Raw genomic sequence first — 19,978 nt, 5'->3', positions numbered from 1 at the left:
GGACTCCAATACCCTGGGAAACAAAAGTCAGAATTGATAAATGGAACCACATTAAATTAAAAAGCTTCTGCACAGCAAAGGAAACAATCAACAGAGTGAAGAGACAGCCTATAGGATGGGAGAAAGTCACTGGGCATGGTGGTGTACACACACCTGTAATCCCAGAGACTTGGGAGGCTAAGGCAAGAGGACTGCAAGTTAAAGGCCAGCCTGGGCAATTTAGCAAGTGTTGGGAGCCGGCGACAGCACCCTGAGAATGGCGCTGGCTTCCTGCTTCTGATGACTTAGCGGTTGGAGTTGTTGGAAGTAAACAACTCCTTGTAAGGCTGTGGGCTGGGCTCTGGCCTGCTTCCGCTGCGCTGCACCTATTAGACTCTTCCACGTGGTGCTGGTTCATTGGCAAGGCTGGGTACTTAAGCTAGGGCAGACCGACCGCTCGCACGCGCTTTCTTCTCTTATTCCTGTTTTCTCATCATGATTCAAAGTTCCTGAGTAAACTGCTGAAAGAAGAATCCTGTGTCGTTTTTTCCCTTGCTGGCGAGGGGTCGCGACAAGCAAGACCCATTTCAAAATAAAAATCAAAGAGGGCAGAGGATGTAGTTTAGTGGTAAGTGTCCTTGGGTTCAATCCCCAGTACCAAAAGCAAAGCAAAACAAAACAAAACAACCTCACAAAACAAATGTCAAACAGAATGGGAGAAAAGCTTTGCCAGCTGTTCAACAAAGGATTAATATACAGAATACAGAAAGAATTCAAAAAACAGCAACAACAGAAACAGATAATCCAATAACACTGGGTGAATGATCTGAATGGCTGTTTCTCAAAAGTAGAAGTACATGTGGTCAATAAATATCTGGGAAAAAATGCTCAACATTCTTAGTCATCAGGGAAATGCAGTTCAAAATTATGTTGAACCAGGTGTGGTGGTGCACATCTATAATCCCAGCAACATGGGGGCTGAGGCAGGAGGATCATGCTTGAGGCCAGCTGGGGCAACTTAGTAAGACCCTGTCTCAAAAAACAAAACAAAACAAAAGGCAGGGAAGTAGCTTAGTGGTAGAGTGCTTGTCCACCAGGTTCAAGGCACTGGGCTCAATGCCCAGTACTGCAGGAAACCAACCAACCTCCTAACTCACCCACCAACAAACTATATTGGAATTCCATGTCACCCCATTTACAGTGCCTTAAAGAAAAAAATAAACAAACAAAAAGACAAATAACAAATGCTGATAAGGATATGGAGAAAAAGGAACCCTTATACACTGATGGTATAAGTGGGAATGGTAATAAGTACAGCCACTAGTTAACATAAATAATATTATTAATAAGTAATAATAAAACAGTTCCTCAAAAAACTAAAAATATAACTACCATATGATCCAGCTGTCCCACTCCTGGGTTCATATATGAAGGAAATGAAGTCAGAATAAGAAGAGACACCTGTATGCCCATGTTTATTGAAGCCCTAGTCACAATAGTCAAGATGTGGAATCAGCTTAGGTATCTGTCAACAGATGAATGGATAAAGAAAACATGGTAGATACACACAATGGAATATACTAGAGTCACAGAGAAGAATGAAATCATGTCATTTGCGGGAGAATGGATGGTACCGGAGGACATCATGTTAAGTGAAATAAGCCAGACACAGAAAAACAAATAATGCATATTTTCTCTCATATATGGAAAATTTAAAAAGATGACCTGAAATAGAAGAAGGATGATTAGGGACTGAGAGGGGGGCCTGCTGGGGGAGGGGTTGAGAGAGGGGAGGATGGGAGAGGGTAGCAGAAGGAAAGGTGGACATGATCAAAAAAGGATATACACATGTATGGAAATGTCACAGTGAAGCCCATTAATTTGGGCAATTAATACGTGGTAATAATTATAATAATAGAAAATATAGTTCAGAAATGGACATCAAATAAAGATATTCTTAGATTTAAAACAACTATAAAAAGACTATACAGGAGCATGTTATCGCATTATCATTTTTGTTTACCCGTCTGCTTTGCCTCAAGCTGTGAACTCCTTGATTACAGATGCTTTGTTCTCTAATTTCTATTTGTTGTCACCTCTCCCCACCCCTCCTCCAGGACAGAAATCCAGCACATAGAAGGTGATAAACATTGGGTACCTTGGAGACCCAAGAGGGTTCTAGGTATACTTTTTATTGAATTACAACTTACTTGTATGTGTATATGTGCAAAAGTAGTGTATATGTAGGTTTCTTATTTTCAAAATGAACACATATGAGTAGCCAGTTCCTTGCCCTCTCCCCCACACTCAATAGACAGCACCTTACCAGCATCCCAAAAGTTCATCTCCCCTCAGTCCTTACCCAAAAGTAGCCACTCTCTTGACTTCTAACATCATGCACTGGTTTTGCCTGTTTTTGTTTTGTTTTTAGCTTTCTATAAATGGAGGCAAGCAGTATGTACTCTTTCATTTCTGACTTCTTTCACTCAAAATTCTGTCTGTGGTGAATCCACTTTGTGGTGTTTAGCATAGTTTGTTCATTCTCATTCTATGGAGTAATGTATTGTGTGGATATAACATAATCTGTTTATTCACTCTCCTGTTGCTAGATACTTGAGCTGTTCTGGCTTTTACAAACAGCACTGCAATGAATGTTCCTACACAAAGGTGTACACTTTTCTGCTGGGTGTATACCTGAGAGTGGGTTTTCTGGGCCATCTATTCAAGTGCTATCTGTTCTTTTGACCATATTTTTGTAACTCGGCAAGTCCAGAAGCATAATTGTAGAACTAGAACTCTCTATAAATGTTAGAGCCTATGAGCTCTATGGCCTCAGAGCCCTATGTCTAGCCTCTTTCAGATACAATTCTGAGACTCCTGCTGAGAAAGTGACCTGTGCAAAAATTATACAAGGAAGTGGCAGAGTTGGAACTTGCTCCAAGACTCTTCATTTCTGGGGTGGTATGAATGAATCAGGATTAACATTTGTCAAACCCCTCCTGGTTTTCACGGGAGGAAATGCTCCTCTCTGCTCCAGAAATAATCACATGCCATTCCAGTGCAGGTACCCCGAGCTATTGTTTATGAGGCATCTGCTGGGTGCTGGCATATTATGTCATATGTTTATGTTCTGTGTTATGTCTAATCCTGACAGCAACCCTTCAAGCAGGTAATGTCCAGCCTACTTTTCAGATGGGAAAGGAAGCTCAGAGGGGATGAATAACTCTATCAGTGTTCCGGTTTCTGCAGGAAGTGGCAGAGCTGGGCAACTCTGATTGCAACTGCTTGGGGGATGGAAGAGTGAACACCTTCTCACTAAGCCATTGCTGTTTTGCACCAGGTGAACACATGCTCTCCCTTAGGTCCTGGGGATTCCCCCAAGCACAGAGAAGCCAGTTTTCAATGGATGGAGCAAAGGCAATTCAACTGGCAAGTGCTGAGGACTGATGCAGAAAGCAAATGTTATAATCTTGTGATGATAATCATTCCTATTCTAAAGCCACAGAAGTCCTGAACACCTGACTTCTCCAACTCTTCCCCAGAAGGCTTTGGAACAGTCTGGCTTGATGTTTAGAACCAATTCTACCCATTTCAGAAGAGTTAGGACATGGGCATTCATATCCTGATAGTCTTTAGAGATACCTATTTCCCTGCTCCTGTCTCACATACTATACACAATTTCACAAAAGCGAATGAAAATATAGATGGTAATCCTGAACATATATCAGGTACTTTTGTTGTGCACTGACTAGTTGTACTCAGGGCATCTCATTTGGTCCTCCTAACATCATTTTGAGGCAGTTGCTATTATTGTCCCATTATACAGATGAAGAACTGATGCTTATAGAGGGGAAACAACCTGCCAAAGGGGACACAGCCAGCTAATGGCTGTGGATTGGCCAAGTCCATGTGGCAGCTGTGCTCTTTATTCTTGCTGGCTGGACACACAGCGCTGAGCACTTGGTAGGTGTAGCAAGTGGCTTGTTGATGGACTGACACCTCCCTTCCATTAGGTGTTACGTGTTCCTCTCTATACAGATGGGAACTCCGTAAAGATCATCAAGTGGTTCCTCTCTGTGGAACTACAGACTATCTGTTTACTCCAGTATCTCTACATTTGGCATTGACTAAAGAGCCCCTGCTAGATAGGCAGCATTAGCAAGTGACTCTGGGCCATAAGGTGAGCAAGACTGCTATTTTATTAAATTCATTGACAAGAAAGGGAGAGAGAGAGAGAGAGAGAGAGAGAGAGAGAGAGAGAGAGAGAGAGCACTAAAATCTAGCTGGCTTATTTCTTTCCCCAAACCCCTCAGCTACCTGGGCAGAGGGTGGTGGTGGTGGAGGATAGAGGAGGTAGAGACTGGTGGAAAAAGGAGAGGGAGGGGGAGAGACATGGCCAAGAGCTTCCAACCTTTGAAAAATCTCCTTTGATTCTTGCCAATATCTTCAATGAAATGGTAGAGATACAAAAATTAAACAACAACAATAGAGAATATTTTCCAAAGCCAGGTTTAAAGAGAGCAAGCCTGGGAATAAATACTTGAGCTTTCTTTTACTTTTTTAGTTATGTGTCCTTTTTCTTTTGAAAATCTCACTTACCCCAAAGGAAACGAATATCAATCAACCTGGTATTGAAGTAACCCCTGATAGAAGCTAAGAGCCAGCACCATGGGAATTACAATCCCTGCTCTGGTGGTAATTGACTGCGTGACCTGGAATATGTTACTGACCTGTGTGCCACTGAGTGTCTGCATGTAGAAGCTATTTGTTTACTGTCGAGAGGTGTTCAGACATGAGGGATGAAGACAGTCAAATGTTCAGTGTGTGTCAAGAGGAAAGTGGGGGTTACAACTTCCTAGACTTACTGCAATCACCAATGGTGATCCAGTAGAAATTTTGCAATAGCAATTTCTAAATATTTTGGAAGAGAAACTATTCTGTTTTCCCCAGTACATAGTGAGAATGTTAAGAATCTCGGCCAGTCCTCTGATTAAATACTAAGTGGCTACCATTTTCACGATAGCAAATCTAAATTTCTTTAACCTGTGTACCAGGGATGGAAGACAACACCACTTTCAGGCATATTTTAATTTTCTTTTGTGTTTGGGCTTCATATACAAGTTACTTAGGGCCAATTAATTAAGCTCAAAGAGCTTTTAAAAATCTAATTAGATGGAACTCATCTTAACATGCTTAAGGATCACCTGGATAGGGGCTGGTCCTTGGAAGCAGATCAGTACAGGCAGATGCCTGGTTCAAGTCTTACCCTCCAGGGGGTCACAATCTAGGCAGGGCCAGGGAGTCACTAGGCTCTTACTATCAAGTTCATTTGATGTGCTTAAATGCCAAGAAGATGCCCTTGACATCTGTGGACTCATTATCCAATCTACAATTGCTTTGCTGTGCCCCTCGAGGATCTTTTGTGTAATGCTCACAACAAAAAAGAACTTTCCAGCAGGAAGGCTACTGTGAATGTCAGGGGCTCAGATTCTGAGTTCCTAAGAAGTCCCCAGCCATGAATGTCATCCCCAGGGGTCTGGGGGCCCTGGTAGAGTATCAGGTTTCTTGGAGGTTAGTTTCAAAAAGAGTGAACCTATCTATGGTTAATTCCCAACAAGGAGTCGGTTCTCTGGCATATAGAATGTGACGTATGGGAAAGTAGAAATTTCAAGAGCCTCAGAATTGTTGAGAGAAAATGACTTGTTCAGGGAGTGACTGGAATTGGATTTCTATCTGGTTCCCTGGCATGACCACTTTCTCTCTGTTACATTTAAATGATGTTTGAAAATAAAGTGTGCAAATAAAAGACTCAGGCTGCTACTGCAGAAACAAAGGGGGATAATTATTACTTTGTATTCTGAGCAAAAGAAGCCTAGACATACTAATTCTAGAGAGCTAAGTATGGAAGTTAGATGGACTGGGGAAGAAATATCTCCTAGGACAAAAAGGAGACCCTGAAAGTTAATGTACCCAAGATGTCCCCACTCATTCTTTAATGCAACATCGATAATTACCAATGATTCATTTTAAAAAACTCCCCTATGTCCAACTGCTAATCTGTACACTACACATGGTGCCTCCGGAACACCCTGTGGTGGTTGTGCCTGATTTCTGGCTGTTTTGAGTGGGAATGGAAAGTTTAAGTCACTGGTTTAAGTAATGGAACCAAGAACTAAATTGCAGATGACCAAGTGTTCCCTTGGCTATAATTCTGAAAATCTCTTTTCTGTACAAATGTTCCAGCAACAAAGGGAGCAAGAGAATTTGTTTCTTTAGAGATATTTATTCTCACCTCTGGTTCTGCCTGTTCACTGCTAGTTCTGGTGTCTAACTGGAAGAAGAGAAGCCCCAAATTGGGACACCCAGCAACAGGAAACTATAGACTGTTTGAACTGGGGGGTAGAGAGTGGGCGGGGAGGCAGTCTGAGACCAAAGAGCACAACATCCTTACTATCTAAAGATTTCCACTCCCATGAAAGAAAGGGTCATGGTGCTGATTAGAAGGAAGTGAGGCTAAAATGCAGACCTCTGGATTCCCACTCCTGTGTGCTTGCTATGGGGCTTCTCAACCCCTGGTACCTAGGAAAGGAGACACATTCACTTAGAGGCTATTTATTTCCAGGCCCTTGCAAGATGACAGGAGCGCTGAGTAGAAGTGGGGCCAGGGACAGCTGTGTGCAATGGCAGAAAAAACAGATACACTTTTTTTTTTTTTTTTTGGTATTGGGAATTGAACTCGGGGGCACTCGACCACTGAGCCACATCTCCACTCTATTTTGTATTTTATTTAGAGACAGGGTCTCACTAAGTTGCTTAGTGCCTCGTCATTGCTGATTCAGGCTTTGAACTTGTGATCCTCCTGCCTCAGCCTCCTGAGCTGCTGAGATTACAGGCGTGCACCACCACACCTGACAAGATGCCTTTCTTACCTTGGTGAGCAGATAGACATTAAGTAAAGAACCACACAAAAACATTAATTCCAGCCATAGAAGGTGCTATAAAGGGAAATACAGGGTGTCACAAACATAGAACAAAGAGGCCTGTTTCAGTTCAGGGGTTGGGAAACACATGGCCCAAGAGGGAATATGAGTTGTGACTGGGGGAGAAGAACAAGGGAGAGTGAAGGGGAGAATAGGGGAATGTTCCAGATAAAGGGAATAACTGTGTCAAGGCCACAAGGCTGGGGGAAGTTTGGTGTGTTTAAGAACCCAGAAGAAATCCTTCAAAGGCTGGAAGGACAGGGCAGAGCAAGGGAGGAGGCAGGGGGGCAGAGCACACCACAGCAGGATGTTTGTGTTTAAGGGCAATGGACATCTTAAGCCTGATCTGCTGTGATCAGATTTGCATTGGAACAAGATCTGTGTGGCTGCGCAGTGGGTATTAGGACATTCTCCAGGTTCTTGGCTTGTGGGCAGTCACCACAGGCACCTGGGCTGGGGTATAGAGTGGAGATGGAGGAAGATGGAAAAGGAGAAGAGAAGATACCTCCTTTTCTTACCATCATGGCTTACTAAAATTTCAACAAATGAAGGAAAGGCTGATTGGATAACTGGTTGGGAAGGTCAGCTGAGGGGCTCATGAGTTGTAACTACCTAATGCTCAGGAATACAGCTCCTTCCTTTCCCATGAAAGGCACTTTGGAGTCTTGATTCTCGTGCTTCATAACAATTTCTTTACTTGTATCTCTTACAACATTTTGCAAACATAGAAGGGGTGCAAAAGGCATCTTGGCCTGCCTTTAAGGGCCTTGAAAACTCACTGATTTTACTGTAATTGCAAACCTGGAGGAAACCCACGTTGGACTGGGGTGGCTGCTGGTGGTGTTGTCACCCAGAGAAAGGTCCAAAAGACAAAACTAGTTTGGGGAAATGGCCATAGTCCCTCACACTGCCTTCATTGACTTGCTCAGAATATAATTTTCTTTTCCCCAAGGATTTTCAGTGTTTCTTGATTTATAATATCAAGGAGTTATCAAGGATACAGTTTAAGTATCAACCAGTAAGGAAAAGGTAGTGGGTACATATGATAGAATCTCAGAGTAATTTGAAATCATAAGTTAGATTACATCAGAGCCTAATCTCAAATACAAAAATAATTTTGAATAGAATAAGACCTCTACTTCAGAACATTTGTGTAAATTAAAATCCATGTCCCCATAAACTGACATTTTTCAATTTTATAAGAATTCAAAAATATTTGAGGACACATATGGAACATGCTATTAGTGTGGCAGGCGGGAGAAAAGATGAAAAGAATATAACAAGAGAATTTTGGAATGGACCGATCATGACAATTTCTATGAAATGATTACTATAATTAACAACCTTCTGCACCTGAAGATATTATACAAATACTGTATCTCTATATACAAGACCCCTTTTTGATTTTCCTCCTTCCTGAAGTACTATGTGTATTTATATCTAGTTTCACATATGTAACTATAGATGCAGATACAGATTCATTTACAGATTTCAAAAAAAAAGACAGTTTAGATATAGCCTGACACAATGAAATTTTGCATATGAATTACATAGACTGAAAGGGTTTCCAGGGTTCTAAAACCAGAAAAATACCAAGCAAAAGAGAATGAATTGGTCATTTATTTCTTTACCCAATGAATAAATGAGAAACACAATCTTTGCCATGTGACATGTCTTCCACAGATCTCTATTATTGTTTTTCATGCCATACCTTATAGCAAACTATTTGTTTTAAAAGGTCTTAGGGAATTGGGAAGTTAAATTTTTTAAAATCCCATTCACTGAAATGAAAATTTTAAATATCTTAGATGTAAAGCTAATTGGATACATAGAAAATTTAATACAATTGATCAAAAGCTTAAAAAGAAATTGTATATTTCATTGCCTAAATTATTCAGACACTAAATTATATACAAAAAAAAATTATGATAAAAACAAAAAATAAGCTGGGCTTGGTGGCGCATGCCTATAAATCCAGTGGGTAGGGAGGCTGAGGCATGAGGATTGTGAGTTCAAAGCTAGCTTCAGCAACAGAAAGGTGCTAAGCAACTCAATTAAACCCTGTCTCTAAATAAAATACAAAATATGGCTGGGGGTGTGGCTCAGTGGTTGAATGCCCCTGAGTTCAATCCCCGGTAGCAAAAAAAAAAAAAAAAAATTAGTACCTTGTCAAAGTTTTTAACAAGAGAGAGTTGGAGGAGCAAGCAAATATAAAAGTATGAGCAGAAAATACCAGTTTCACAAGTTAGATAATAATAAAATTCTTGTATTACAGTCATAATCTTATGAACTCTCTATTGAAACCAATATACAGAATTGTTTTGTTCACTTCATATAAAAATAGCATTTACATAATATAAAAATGTTCATTTTTATTGCCAAAAATCTAATCTGAAAGGTATAGAATTATTTTTTCATTCAATTATTTATTTTCTTTTCATTCTCAAAATAAAAGTCTCTGCTGGATTCTTAGAGACTATTACTTTTTATACCTTATAAAATTTTACAGCTTATTTTGAAGACCAGAGCAAACTGTGCTTTTCAATAAATAAACTACAGTATTTGATTTTCTTCAAGAGAAGTGAGAGTATCTGAATGAATGAATATGGGCTTTTGCTCCTTGGATAACATTTGAATCTATAGCAAAAACAATGTACTTTCATTCACTTTTATAAGTATCCACAGGTAAGAATTCACTCTAGGAACTATCCTACTCATCATAAAGCTTTACATACTTGATACAATGAGTTTTTACTTTCAAAAGCTATCCAAGATGGATCGACATAACTTATGATGTAAAAATAAGAATTGTGGATTTTCACAATTGTGAAAATTCAAAAGATTGGAAACATTACTGCATTTTTAATGAGAGTCCTCATTTCGACTAATATTGTTACTTACAGATTTTGTCATTGGTAATACTATAAGAAAGTGAGTGGAAGTTGAGACTTCTATGAAATATGACATCATTTAATAGAAGTCACAGGAAGTTGAGACTCCACTTTGAGGGAGAAAAATCTCTCCCTTCTCTCATTCTCTGTGGAATAGGAAGCAAGTGCAACACTTCATTTTATCCATAAGCAGACCTGAAAATATAGTTTCCAGGAAGGAGAGCATCATGGCTCCCTTGAGCCAAATCCAATAGCCAACAACACCGAGTGGTAAATTGTATCAAAAAGAAGTAATGACAGCGAAAACATCAAAACACCCCAGAAAAGTAATCAAAAAGAAATAGATAACATGATAACAAAGATTTTGAAAATGTGAAAAGATAACTAGCTGTACTCATTCTTTGGCTGTGCCATGTCCTTCTCATGATATTTTAGGTCAAAGTATCCTGTATCCAAATGGAAGCCAGATGCACATTTCGAAGTGGTTCTGTTTAAAATAGTCATTCACAGGAGTCCTTAGGAAGCCAGAGCCAGGAACATGGTGAACTGGGCTTGCTGGAAAGATGGAAGAAAGAAGAGGCTTTTGGTGTAGGATGGCAATATTTGCTCTATTGGGTTGTGCAAATTCACAAGGAAGTTGAGACTCCAAGAGCTACAAGAGACACTTCTTCTCCCAACCAAGACACACACCAAAAATAAAATTTAAAAAAGGAAAGAATACAGTGATATTATAAAATAAATTTACAGTATTATAGCATTTTTAGTGTCCAAAAAACATTAATTGAAATATTTTTAGCAAACTAAGGTATATTGTAGCCATAGAATTATTAAAGGATGGATTTAATTATTGTTAGGGAAACTGGGCTACATCTTTCTGTGATTATCATTTGCAGGAACTTAACTTCACCTATTTTTTGAAGACCTTAAAATATGGGTTTGCACTGAATTTTCCAAACTGAAACACTTAGAGTCATAGAAAATACAATGAACAATCAAATTTCCTGTGCAGAAAAGTAGTGTATGGACATGTACAACAACATTTTCATGGAAAAATCATAGTTTAGCTTCAGAAGATTTTAAATTAGAACATTTCAAAAGTCATTTACTCTTATTTTAATTCAGTTATCTTCCTGAACACTTTATTTCGGGGAATAATGCTCTGGGCACCTTGTTTTCCTTTTGGCACACTGATAGAGTACATTCCAGTGTGGAAAAGAGTAGACACCAACTATTTCTGACCTTTATCCTTTGCTCTATACAAGTTGTTCACACCTACCCAAAATCAACTGGTATTCCATCACTGCTGTCCAACTATATAAAAGGGCATAACTACCTCAAACTCACTATTCTTTTGTGTGTGGGGGGGTGGAGGGGGTACTAGGAATTGAACTCAGGAGCACTCAACCACTGAGCCACATCCCCAGCTCTATTTTGTATTTTATTAGAGACAGGGTCTTACTGAGTTGCTTAGTACCTCGCCTTTGCTGAGGCTGGCTTTGAACCTGCCATCCTTCAAATCCCTGAGATGTTGGGATTAAATGTGTACCACTGCACCCCACCCAAGCTCACTATTCTTAAAGCAAGAAAATCCACTAAATAACACTATGTTTAAAGAATTTTTAGATACTGCTCTAAGACAAGAAGACAAGGAAAAAGAAAGTTAAGACATTAAGCTAATGGCAGAGAAAAGGGAAAAACCGAACAGTATGCTTTGTTATCTAGAATGTGAAAGAGGACTTGATATATAGTATGTTTTTATGAACAACCTACATCAGAAATTAACTCCAAGAAGCAAGAAAGAGTTAACAAGAAAGGCTCTGTGAAATACCCCAAGCAGAACAGTGAGAGAAAGCAAACACATATAACCTCTAAGGGTAGATAAAATAAATTGGAAAATGAAAAATAACACTCCATAGACACTAAGAATGCTATGACTAAGCCCTCTCATGTAAATCTACTCACAGAACATATATACACTTGTATACATGCAGCACTCCAGGTACTAGAGTTCTGGCCATAATCAAAGCAGGCCAGTTCTCAGCCGTCATACACCAATAATATATGGTGACAGATAAAAATAGAAAACATGGCAGGACTTCTCTGCTTCAGCCTAAGAAGTGTCAACTGATCTGAGAATCATTCTCTTGCCAAAACCAAACAAACCATCAACGAAAATAAAACACACACAAAAAAAATATTGTATGTTTTCACACATTGAACCTCAGACAGCCCAGGCCTGTGAAATCTCAGAGAAAGGAAAGAGTGAGTCTAAGAGCTGCCCAGCTTACTGCCCAGGGAGTTTCCCAGGATGCAACAAACAGAGCTTGGCAGTCTTCTGAGTCTAAGTTACAGATAAAAGAGCTGAGGAGATGGCTAGAATTTGCAGGACAGAGTACTATCACTTAGAGGGACTGTAAAAAGAAAGAGTCTAAAATCTCAGATGGGTCCTCTCATGTCTTCAGCACAGTTCTGTGTCTTTGTGGGATGAAATTCCACGAAGCTGAGCAGGTGAAAGCAGTAGATCACACAATTCCTAATACTCTCCCAGGCTGGAAATGGTTTGTGTTCCCACCAGGGAGAACGAAGAAACTTACATACGTAGTGTATTTCCGTAGAGGTCTCTAGAGGGTCACATCTTAATAGACAGCATATTATACATAAAGAATGTTCCTGACTCTTCATAAAATAGCTTAAAAGCAAGCTTAAAAACAATCAAAAGGATCATACTGTAAGAAAAGTAACTTAACCGTGTGTATTTATTTTCCATTGATGTATAAAATCATCACAAATTAATCTGCTTAAATCAAGATGTCAGCCAAGTTGCAGTGTCATCTCAACATTTATCTGGGGAAGGATCTGCTTCCAAACTCAGTCAGAGAATTTGCAAAATTAATTCTTATGATTTTAGTACTGAGGGTCCTGGCTTTTGCTTGCTGTCCACTGAATGCCATCCTGAGGTCTGGGGATAATATCCTCAACTCTGTGCACCATTGACCTGCCAACATGGCCACTGTCCTTGTCATGCCTATAAGGAAGACCTCCAGTTCTAGCCTGAGAGGTTGGAGTGATATCCCATCACCTTTACAATATGACAAAACTTAATCAGGAGAATGACATCACACACTTCACCACATTCTATTCATTAGGAGCACTTAAGGGGAGGTTATTATATGGTGCAGGGACAATGAGAGGCTGGAGTCAAGAGGGCCATCCTGAAATCTGTCACCCACAGTGTGCTGAGACAAAGCCCAAACTCTTAATATTCAATAACAAAATTTACAAGATCAATTGGTCCAACAAAATTACCAAGTGTGAAAAAACTGGAAACATCAATTATAACCTAAAAAAAGAAAAATCAATTAGCAAAGAGATTCTTAAATGACAAAGGTGATGGAATCTTCAGAAAAGGACTTTAAATGTCTATTATAGATCTGAAGAAAAAATAGAAGATGAACACAAGAAGAAAATGTACGAAAAATTTAAAAGACCCTAATCAAACTCGGGAAAGAAACTAAAAAATCTGAAATAAACAATATGTCGAATAGAATTCATAGTAGAATAAACACTAAAGATATGAAAACTTAAAATCATAATAAGATAAAAAATATATATTAAAGGGTTAAGAAGAAAAAAAATGTATCCTCAGAAAATTATAGCACTAACAGTCTGACATATGTATAATTGGAAATCCAGGAAGAGGGGAAAGAGATGGAAGGGAGACAGAAAAAATATTTGAAAATATAATTACTGAATGTTTTATAAACTGATGAGAATTATGAATCCAGAGATCCTACATGCTTACGAACACTAAAAAAAAAAAGCCAAAACAACAAAAAACAACAAAAAACACCCCCCAAAACATAGTAAGCCACTCCAAAGAACACTATAATATATTGCTATTTAAAAGACAAGTCATGGAATAGGAAAAAAATATTTGTAAGTGATATATTGATAGGTGACTTGTATCCAGAATAAAAAAAGAACTCGCAAAATACAATAATAACAAGAAAAGTAAACTAATAAAAATAACGGACAAAGATTTAAACTATACTTCACCAAAGAACATATAAAAATGCTTAATTTCAATTATTTCCAGTGTTCTACTGTTTTTGGTGTTGATTTGTTCTTATTTTTCTAGGGCTTTGAGATGTAATGTTAGGTCATTTTTCATTCTTTTAATGAATGAGCTCAATGTAATGAACTTTCCCATTCCCCAGGTTGACTCCTTTTTTGATGATGTTTCCTTTGCCATGCAGAAGCTTTAAAATTTGATGCAATCCCATTTGTTTATTTTTGTTTTTGTCATCTGTGCTTGCAGTGTCATATCCAGAAAAAATATTGAAAATTGTTGAGACCAATGTCAAGGATCTATTCCTCTGCTTTATTTCTGGCAGTCTTATAGTTTTTGATCTTATGTTTAAGTCATTACTCCATTTCAAGTTGATTTTCATGTACTTTTGTAAGGTAGGGGTCCAGTTTCATTCTTTTGTAGGCAGATTTCCAGTTTCCCCAACACCATTTATTGAAGACACTATTCTTTCCCCATTATATATTCTTGAAAATTTTGTGTAAGATAGTTGACACTGGTTTCTTTATTCTGTTCCATTGGTCTATGTATCTATTTTTATGCAAGCACTCGAGTATTCTGATTATTATAGTTCTGTAATATAATTTTAAATCAGGAAACCTCTAGTGTTGCTCTTCCTGTTCAAGAATGCTTGGTCTTTGGAGTCTTTTGTGGTTCCATGTGGATTTTAGGATTTTTTTCCTATTGCTATGAAAAATGTCACTGGAATTTTGATAAGGATTATATTGAATCTGCAGATCACTTGTAGTATTATGGGCATTTACAAAATATTAATTCTTACAATCCATGAACATGAAATGTCTTTCCATTTATTTATATCTTCTTCAGTTTATTTTTAATCAGTGTTTTATAGTTTTTAGCATACAAATCTTTCATCTCCTTGGTTAAATTCATTCCCAAGTATTTTATTCTTTTGGATATTATTATAAATGGGATTGTTTTCCTAATTTCTATTTTATATAGTTACTGTATAGAAATACAACTGTTTTCTATATGTTGATCTTATATTTTCCAGCTTTGCTGAGTTTGCTAATAGTTTTTTTTTTTTTTTTTTTTGGTGATCTTTAGTGTTTTCTATATACAAGATTATGTTATCTACAAAAAAGAGATGATTTTCTTTTTTTCTTTCTGCTTTAGATGCCTTTTATTTCTTTTTCTTACCTAATTGGTCTGGCTGGGACTTCTAGTACTCATAGTATTATATAAAGTACTGTACTATATTGAATAGAAGTGGTGAGAATGAGCATTCTTGTCTTGTTCCTGATCTTAGAGGAAAAGCTTTCAACTCTTCATAATTGAGTATGTTAGCTGTAATCTTATTATATATGCTTTTATTATGTTTCCTTTTACATCTGTTTTTTTTTCCAGAACTGATAATTAAACCCAGGACCTCACACATACTAGGAAAGTGATTTACCACTGAGCTTCATCCCCAACTCAGGTTGTTCAAATTTTGTCAAATGCTTTTTCTGCATTTATTGAATTGATGATATGATTTTTGTCTTTCCTTCTGTTAATATTCTGTATCTCATATGTTGCTTTACATATGTTGAACCATCCTTGCTCCCCAATAATAAATCCCACTTAATCATAGTATGTGATCCTTTTAGTGTGATGGAGGATTTGATTTTTTAGTATATTGTTGAGGAATTTTGTATTTGTATTCATAATGAATACTGACTTGTAATTTTCTTTTCTGGTAGTGCTTGTGTCTGGCTTTGGTATCAGAGTAACACTGGCTTCATAAATGAGTTTGGAAGTGTTCCCTCCTGTTCTGTTTTTTTGGAAGTGTCTGAGAAGGCTTAATAATTCTTAAATGTGGCTGAATTAATGAGTGAAACCATTTGGCCCTGGGTTTTTTTTTGGGGGGGGGATGTTTTTTTATTACCTATTTAATCTCTACTCATTTTTGGTCTGTAAGTTTTCTGTTTCTTCATGTTTTATTGGTAGGTTATATGTTTCTAAGATTTTCTCAATTTCTTCTAGGATATCCAAATATTTTTGTAATCTATTTGGTCTTTTCTATTTCTTTTTTTTATTAGTTGTTCAAAACATTACAAAGTTCTTGACATATCATGTTTCATACATTTGATTCAAGCGGATTATGAACTCCCATTTTTACCCTATATACATATTGCAGATTCACATCAGTTACACATCCACTTTTTTACCTACTGCCACACTAGTGTATGTTGTATTCTGCTGTCTTTCCTATCCTCTACTATCCCCCCTCCCCTCCCCTTCCCTCCCCTCCCCTCCCCTCCCTTCCCATCTTCTCTCCCTACCCCATCTACTGTAATTCATTTCTCTCTCTTGTTTTTTTCCCCTTTCCCCTCACTTACTCTTATATGTAATTTTGTATAACAATGAGAGTCTCCTTCCTTTACCATGCAATTTTCCTTTTCTCTCTCTTTCCCTCCCCCCTCTCGTCCCTGTTTAGTGGTGATCTTCTTCTCATGCTCTTCCTCTCTATTCTGTTCTTAGTTGCTCTCCTTATATCAAAGAAGACATTTGGCATTTATTTTTAAGGGATTGGCTAGCTTCACTTAGCATAATCTGCTCTAGTGCCATCCATTTCCCTGCAAATTCCATGATTTTGTCATTTTTTAGTGCAGAGTAATACTCCATTGTGTATAAATGCCACATTTTTTTTTATCCATTCATCTATTGAAGGGCATCTAGATTGGTTCCACAGTCTAGCTATTGTGAATTGTGCTGCTATGAACATTGTTGTAGCAGTGTCCCTACAGTACGCTCTTTTAAGGTCTTTAGGGAATAGTCCAAGAAGGGGAATCTATTCATAGAAGTTTCTCCTGGTATTTTCTAATTTTGTGGTATCAGTTGTAATGTTTTCTTTAATTTCTGATTTTATTTATTTGAATAGTTCTTCTTATCTTAGTCTACTTGAGGGCTTGTCAATTTCATTTATCTTTTTAAACTAACTCTTGGTTTTATTAATATTTTCTATTTTTTCCCTAGTTTTTATTTCATTTTTTCTGCCCTGATCTTTTTTACTTCATTTCTTCTACTCACTTTGGGTTCAGTTTGTTCTTTTTGTAGTTTCTGGAGGTGAAAATTTAGGTTGTTTATTTGAGATCTTTCTCTTTTCTTAATGTAGATACTTATTACTATAAAATCACCTCTTTGCAGTATCTCATAAGTTTTAGTGTGTTGTACTTCAATTTCAATTGTCTCAAGATATTTTCAGATCTGTGTGTGTGTGTGTGTATGTGTGTGTGTGTGTGTGTGTGTGTGTGAGTGTGTATACGCACATTTGGTGCTGGGAATCAAACCCAGGGCTTCTACCACTGAGCTACATCCCCAACCCTGATTTTCCTTTTAATTTTTTTTGACCTATTTGTTCTTTAGGAATGTGTTCTTTAATTTTCACATGTTTGTGAATTTTCCAGTTTGTCTCCTGTTATTGATTTTGGTTGGGTCACATACAATTGTGGTCGTAAAAGATAATCAATATAATATAGGACTTCTTAAATTTTCTAAGACTTGTTTTGTGGCCTACCATATGAACGAACTATCCTAGAGAATGTTCCATGTGCACTTGAGAAAAATGTATATTCTGCATCTGTTAGATAGAATATGATGTTTATATTTGTTAGGTTCATTTGGTCTAAAGTATAGTTCAAGTTCAATATTTTCCTACTAATTTTCTGTCTGCATGATCTATCCATTATTGAAAATAAAGTACTGACACCCATTACCATTACTATACTGCTGTCTCCCTTTAGATCATTGCTTTAAATATTTAGGTTTTCTGATGTTGGGTGAATATACATTTACAAATATGTTATTTAATGAATTAATTCATTTATCATTATATAATACTCTTTGTTTTTACAATTTTTGACTTGAGTCTATTTTGTCTGACATAAACATAGCATAACTCCTGTTCCTTTCATTTTGATTTTTGTATCTTATTCCATCTGTTTTGCCTATTTGTGTCCTTAAAGCTAATGTGAATCAGTTATAGATAGCATAAAGTTGTATCTTGATCAATAAGGACTTAGTATTATCATTTTGTTAATTGTTAATTATTTATTGTCTGTGTTGTAGTGTATTTCTTCCTTTTTCCTCTTCCTCCTCTGTTTTTCTGTCTTCTTTGTGATTTGGTGATTTTCTGTAGTGCTATGCTTTGGTTCCTTTCTCTCTCTCTCTCTCTCTCTTGTTTTTTTTGTATGTCCTACAGGTTTTTGTTTTGTGGTTACTATGAGAATTACATAAAACATCTTATAGTTACACCATTCTATTTTAAGCTGATAATAATTGAACTTTTTTTTAAGAGAGAGAGAATTTTTAAATATTTAATTTATTATTTACTTTTTTTTTTTTTTTTTAGTTTTCGGTGGACATAACATCTTTATTTTATTTTTATGTGGTGCTGAGGATTGAACCCAGCGCCCCGCGCATGACAGGCGAGCGTGTTACTGCTTGAGCCACATCCCCAGCCCATAATAATTGAACTTTGATTACACACACCAACTGTATACTTTCACTCCTGTATTTAATATTTTTGATGTCACAATTCACATCTTTTTATATTGTACATCCATTAACAAATTAACTCTAGTTATCTTTAATACTTTTGTCTTTTAACAATCCCACCTCTTTCTAAAGTTATTGATGTCTCTTGATTTCCCCAATTCTGAAGCTTATCAATTTCTACCCTTCTTCTGATCACCAGCACTACTCTGACCCATACTATGAGTTATGGAAAGCAGGGACTAAGTCTCCTTTGTCAGTATTGGCCCACAGAATATGCCCAGTTTTTGTGGCATAGATATGAGGTGTCCCCCAAAAGCTCATGCATGAGACAATGATCAGAGGTGAATGATTACAGAGCTATAACCTAATAAATAGATGAATCCATTTGATGTATTTAAAATTTGAATGGGTTAATGAGTGACAACCATAGATAGGTAGGGCATGGCTGGAGGAAGGGCACACTAGGACATATTCTTGGGGATTATATTTTCCCTGGCTCTTGCACTGGAGCTCTCTATGCTTCCTGGCTGTCATGAGCTGAGCAGCAGTCCCCGCCATGCCCATACTCCATGATGTTCTGCCTCACCTCAGGCTCAGAGCTGTGGATTTGGCCAATCACAGACAGAACCTCTGAAACTGTGAGCCTAAAAATACTTTTCCTCCTTTAAGTTGTTCTTGTCAGGCCTTTTGGTCACAGTGATGAAAATCTGTCTAAAACACCAACCAGAATTCATTCTTTCATCCTTGTTTGTCTTGTTACCCTTTTTTTCTGCTTGGCCCCCAGCCTCATTTCTTTGGCACAAATTATTAGAATTGCAAGAACATCTCAGGCTCACCTCCTCTTTGAGAAGGAAACAGGTTTGGAGAAAAGATGGGGCAGAGCCAGGCCAGCCTGCCCTGTGTGTCCTCTCTTTCCTAACTCTCCTGGGTGCTTAGCTTCTGCCCTGAGATGTGCTTCTATTTCTGCACTTCGGCCTCTAGTTTGGCTTCTCCTGCTTTGGCTTCTGCTTCTGTTCTATTCATTCTTTCTCTCCCCTCCCTGCATCTGCTCTTTTTCTGCCTCTGGCACTTTTCTGTTGCTTCTGTTTCACTTGCTCTCATTTCTGCTTCAGCTTTGGCTTGGTTCCTGCATTTTCTCCTCCCGATTATGTTGCGTCTTCTGCTGTTCCTTCTCCTCCTTCCACTACCAAGAGTCCTCCTCTCCCTTCTTCTTTCCCCTGTCTCTCTTCTCCTCCCTATTCTGCTTTCTTCTCCCTATTCTGCATTCTCTTCCTCTGCTTCTTTTACTGATATGTCTGCTCCTTTTGTCTGCTTGTTTCTTCTTCAGCAGTTGCTTCTACTCTTCTTCCTCCTGCTCTGGTTTCTTCTGCTTTTTCTTTTCGTCTTCTTCCCATTCCTCTTTTCCTTTGGCTTCTTCTGCTCCCTGCTCTTTTCCCATTGTTTCTGCTGTGGCTCTGACTTGACCTCCTCTGCTTCCCCCAGCCTGCCCCCACCTCTGCATCCCCCCTTGGCAGTTGCTCCTCTGCCTCTAACTTCTTCCA

Source organism: Urocitellus parryii, chromosome 2 (genome assembly GCF_045843805.1).
Source record: "Urocitellus parryii isolate mUroPar1 chromosome 2, mUroPar1.hap1, whole genome shotgun sequence".
NCBI lineage: Eukaryota > Metazoa > Chordata > Mammalia > Rodentia > Sciuridae > Urocitellus > Urocitellus parryii.
The sequence above is the reverse complement of the archived record's forward strand: the minus strand, read 5'-3'. Positions refer to the sequence as shown.